Raw genomic sequence first — 6,000 nt, 5'->3', positions numbered from 1 at the left:
CGTCCAACCAGCCCTCCCTCATGACTCTTGTTTCCTAATTCAGCCATGCTGTATCCAATCCTTGATTCTTGCTACCATCTTTTCCCCTCCTGATATTTAAGCAGTTGCCAAATCATACACATTCTTCTTCTGCAATGTCTCTGGAATTGACCACTTCTTTTCCATCCTCAAGTTCAAGCACTTATTACCTATTATTAAAATATCGCCATTGGCTCTTAACCAGCTCCTATCTTCACCTCTTACTCTTCCTTTGTATTTGACATTTCATCTTCCTAAAAGTCACTATAACTACCTCATTCTCTTACTCCAAAAACTTCAGTGGTCGCTCACAGCCTTTCATTTCAAATAAAATCATTTAAAAACCTTACGCTACTTTAATCTTTAATCTTATTCCCCATTAAGGTCTTAAAGAAGCTATGCCCTAGACCAGGGCTTCTCAATGTTGGCCCTATTGACATATTAGACTGGATAAATCTTTGTTGTGGGCCTCTCTTGTTCATGTAGGATGTTGAACAGCACTTCTGTCCTCCACCTACTAAGACGCCAGTTGCACTGTTCTCCCCCACCCCCGCCAATTTTGACAACTAAAAATATCTCTAGACATTGTCAAAAGTTCCCGGGGAGCAAAATCACCGCCCTAGACAAAATGGGTCTCTTGTGGTTAGCAAGATATGCCTTAGGTTTCCCTTGTCTGTATGTGTCCCCGCAGTGGGCCCTCTGCTTGGGATGTCTTTCCTACCATCCCTATTCAAATCATAACTATCATTTTCAGTTTATCCAAAAAAAACTCTCTGTTACCAAAATCTCTCTGTTTTAACCAGGCTCCCTGAATTAAGGTATTTTCCTTTACCTTCAGTTGACAATAGCACTATATGTATTTCTTAAGCCATTTATCTTATTTTGACTGTTTTCCTTTAATTTGGCTGCTAACAACAAATACACAGAAGCATATTTTTGCCCCTCTGGTTAAACATTTAAATATTAATGGCATGAATTATGCAAGCTACTCTCTATTCTGTTGGAACTTTAATTCCCTAGTTGTTATTGGGGTTTTCTTGGTTTTGGTTTTGCTTCTAACAAATCTGCTGTATATTTTTGTATGAAATTTTTACTAGCATATACTAAAAGCAACAATCTTTATGTAATTGTCTTAACATCACTGATAAATGCATGAATGTGATGTTCTCTCTTATTAAATGAAATAGAAAATAAATCATAGTGTCTTTACAGAGAGAGAGAAAGAGATTTAAAAAAAAATGCAAAAACTAGAGTTAGCTGGACCTTAGAAGCTATCTGTCCTTCCTCTGCCCCTTTGCTTGCGGAAACTGGAATCTTGGGAGGGTAAATGTCCCAAAAGAGTAAAACTAGTCTGTTACAGGCAAGATAAGTACTCAGAGCTCCATTCAGAATTTATTGCGCTAGACCCTTTGTACCTCATCTGGAGCCCTGGGGCCAGCATCTTGTGCACCACTTCAGAACTTGTTAGAAATGCAAAGTCTGGGGTCCCACCTCAAGCGTACTGACTTAGAAACTCTGGGGTGAGGCCCATCTATGTTAGGTCTACTGTAAGCGTTCTCAAACTCTCATGCATCAGAATGACTCAGAAGATCTGTTTAAATACAAGTGGTCCTTTACCACACACAATGTTGGATGAAAGGTAAACCATTGCGGGTTCTCAAGACCAAACTGAAAGGCAGCTGTGCTCAATATCAAATTAACAACTTGACCTATTTCCTGGAATTTACAACTTAATCCAGATTCCTCTGTTGACATAGTAAAAATTTTATTCTACTTGAATCACTGTAACAATGTCTATTGCATCTTCATGAAGAGAACATAATGAATTTGCATCAAAGCTAAAATAAAATCCACAAAAATGCATTCAGTTCTGAGTTTTAGCATGTACAATAGGGTGCAGGAATTCCAAGCACAGGGATATGAAGGAAGGGAAGAGAAGCATGTTAAGGTTTTGTCTTACTGGAAAAATTGATATAAATGTGAACCAATCCTAGATTTTCGGAATGGCTTGTTTATTGAATATATAAGGACAACCACTAAAAGAGCTAGAATATATATTTATAAGTCAATAAAAGAAAAAGTTAAGACAAAGACATCAATCTAAAGGGCAGGAAAGAAAGAAGGAGAAGGAAAATAGAAAACATGAGTACTCATAATAATGACAGATATTCTTCTCAAATTTGGTAAAAAAAATCAGACATATAAAAATACATAGAAAGATACACAGTGCAGGGAGGAAAAACATATGCTGGGTAAACAAAAAAAAAAAGTATGAAACAAAGAAAGAAAAGAAGGAAGGAAACCACACACTAAAAAAACCTAAAACAGCATTGCCATAGTGTCTGACAAAAAAAAAAATAATTCACGGCAAAAGAGAGGATTATTTTATTTGATAAAGTAACAATCCGCCAGTAAGGTTAAACAGTTATTGAGATGAATACACCTAACAATATATCACTGAGACATACAGGAAGCAAGTGCTGTTAGAAATACAAGTAGTGAGGAGCCTGGGTGGCTCAGTCAGTTAGGCGACCAACTCTTGGTTTCACCTCAGGTCATGATCTCATTGGGTCTTGAGAGTGAGCCCCAAGTTGGGCTCAGCGCTCAGCAAGGGAGCCTACTTGAAGATTCTCTCCCTCTGCTCCTCCCCCAGCTTGTGAGTGCAATTGTGCATGCTCTCTCTCAAATAAATAAATAAATCTTAAAAAAAAAAAAGAAAATATAAGTAGAAGTAGACTATTCCAACATCATTCAAGAGACTTAAACACACTTAGTAGCCAAGAGATTATACAGATGAACATATTTAAAGGTATGGAATATTTGAATTATATAATACTTGGATTATAAAATGATATCATTAACAGGCATATAAATGCATAGAATGTATACATAACAAAGTACAGATATACTGTCATTTCAAATAGTCATGGCATATGTACAAAAATTAATCATTATATTTGAAAGAAAATAATATATTACGTGTTTTCTGAGCATGGTTCAATAAAATTAGATATTAAAACCAAAAGGAAAGAGATGGCCTCCTCCCACAAGAATAAAACCATACAAAAAAATAAACAAATATCCAACTGAACATTTTAAAAGATTCTTTTCGATAATCTTTGAGCTATTACAAACTACTTAGAAATTTTTAAAAACATGAGAATGCTACATATCCAAAAGCCTATGGGTTTTGGCAAAAGTGGCACCCAGCTGATATTCTATAAATTAATGCATGTGTTAGAAAACAAAGGAAAAAGAGAATGAGAAAAATGAGCCATGTGTTCAACTCAACAATCTTGGGTAAGACCTAAAACGGTGATAATATATTTTCATTAGAAAGTTGTGGAAATTGTAAACAAATTGTAAAGCGAAAGGTGAAAATCACCCACAATCCCACTGTTATTACTCTTTCCTTTCTTGTAACTGTAATACATATAACAATAAATAACTCAGACCAAATGATCTGAATTATGGGATGTTTGCGCAGTTTCTGGGCTAGATTTCCCCTTTGATCTTACCAATATCACAAGAGAGTGTCCTTAACAGTGAGGATTCTGGGAGTAAATGGAGTAAGTGTAGTGTATTCAGTTTTATACGTGCATGTGCAAGTGGTGCGTGGGGATGGTGTGTGTGTGTGTGTATGTGTGTGCATGTGGCAGGGTGTGAATGATGGGCAAAATGAGCTCCCTCTTAACTCTTTGTCAGGAATACTGCTTTCCTTTTAAAAGAATTTGTCAAAGGAAAATAAATGGTTCCTTTCAGCAGACTTCCCAGAAAGATTTCAGTGACATGAAAATTTAGTGATTTGGCTTGCAAAATGATTTGATGAAAGCAGTGAGAGAGGAAAAAAAAATCTGAAAGGAAGTGATAGGGAAAGAACCCTTTGGAATCCAATAAGGGGAAATCACTTCCGAGATGGTGACAGGAAGCTTTCTTATACAATCAACCCTGACAGAAACGTCACCAATCCTCTGTGAAAGAGCGAGGCCACTCTAGTTTGGCTCCAAGTTCCAGGAAGAGCCAACCCCTTGCACGTAGGAAGCAGTTGTGTTTTTGGCCAGTGAAGCCATTTTGCTCAGCAGAAGGCATCTGGGGCACCTAATGTGTTTCTTGTTTGGGCATTGACCCTACAAGGAGGTATGCCAGAGACTGCACTCTTCTCTCGGAAAGAACGAGAATAAGAAATAACGAGCATGTCCTAACAAGCTGTGAAATTCTATTCTTCTTGCCCCCTGAATAGAGTCCAATGCCCCAAGATAAAGGAAATCCACTCTGTAATCTGATAGGTTTGTGACTGAGCACTTTGCCAAGAACAACGCCTTTCCTTCACGTAGTGCCAGGGTCCAGGTGCATAAACTCCAACCTTACAAACTCCAGTGCAAAAAAAAAAAAAAAAAAAGGCAAAACAGAAAAACAAAAAAACCACCACCTTGGCATTTGGTACATATAATATAATATGACAGGTAATGCCATGGATTTTTCTCAGCAAGGGTGGAGAAGAGTATGCTTCCATCCCTTGCACAGATACCATATTGGAGGTCTTTTGACTTGATTTCTAAGGTCAGAGCACAAATAGAAGTCTAAAATTAGTTTACTGTGATTGTTCTCATTCCCCATCGCCCTGCTGCAAGCTCTTGGAAAAGAGCACCTTGGAATCTCCAACACGCATCATAGTTCTAGGTGCCGGGTGCTTGGTGAATGTTTCCAAAATGAGAAAAAGTAATTTCCTTTTCTTTTTCTTTTCTTTCTTCCTCCTTTTTTTTTTTAATTTTTTGGAGGGGGGAGGGAGATGGACATATGCTTTGAATTTGGGATAAAGATGATCTATATTAGAAAATTTTTAAAAATGCAAATATAAAACGAACACATATAGAGTACTTCAAATCGTAAAGCACCCTTACAAAAATGATCTCTTTTTAAATCTCACAGAATTCGGTTTTTGCTCTTATTTTCCACTGAGTAAACCAAGGCTCGAAAGTCAAACATAACTGGACTCTAAAATCTAGAATTCCCAGACTTTTGTACCCAGAGGTACGTAATAACCACTCAGAGGTTCACTCAAACACAGCCTTAAAAATCCACTCGGCTCCGAGTTCAGATGGACTGTTTCTGGTTTTCAGCTGCCATTGTTGGTGTTGGTTTGGTTTTGTTTTTGTTTTCCCCACATCAACCCACAGCTAGAATTCAACTCCTCTTTGAGTCTTTCCAAATAATTGAAAAATCCATTATTAAGCAATGTGGGCTTTGCAGAAAATCTCATATGAGAGGCTGAGTAGGGGTTTTCTGCACACACTCCACGGGAAAAAGCATCTAACTCATTTTGCAGGTCCTATTTCTGTGAAGATTTTTTCTCTTCCCCCCTCTCCACTAGGAGTACCCAGCCAGACTGGACCCTTTTTACCTCCCAAAGCCTATGAACATGCTAAACAGCACAAATGGACCATGTGGCTCGCAAGACCCTCCTTGTTAGAAGCCGGCAACTCTGTAAGTTGCACAGCACAGATTTCTTCTTATCTTTTATAATAACTAAGATGGACAGAGTAATAACCTCTTCTGAGTAGTTCTTACATAGCGTTAGGTACAAAGGTCTGAAAATTCCAGGTTTGTTAACGTAAGCATCTCCCACCTTAGCTTCTCAAGCCAGTTCTTCAGCCCCATATTTTTTTGTTTTTTTGCAAGCATGTTGCTGGTTTCAGCAGGTGCTTGAGTGACATGGTGAGCCAGTTTTTACCTGCAGGCTGCTCTCTCTCCAAAATGGGGAAGTTCTTTCATATTTTTTTCATACAAAGGACTTATTTGCCTGGCAGAAAACCTTGGTGTCGGGTCCACACACCATGTAAAATGGGGAGAGGGTATATAGCTCATCCTCCAGATCAAAAGAACGTACGTACAGGCATATTCCCTGACAACGACTAAGGTTGTATTCTTGCGTATCAGACACACCTTGTGCCTTTGCATTTTCCTTTTTAAGTAAATTCCATA

This window comes from Nyctereutes procyonoides, unplaced genomic scaffold (genome assembly GCF_905146905.1).
Source record: "Nyctereutes procyonoides isolate TBG_1078 unplaced genomic scaffold, NYPRO_anot_genome, whole genome shotgun sequence".
NCBI classification, from domain to species: domain Eukaryota; kingdom Metazoa; phylum Chordata; class Mammalia; order Carnivora; family Canidae; genus Nyctereutes; species Nyctereutes procyonoides.
The sequence above is the reverse complement of the archived record's forward strand: the minus strand, read 5'-3'. Positions refer to the sequence as shown.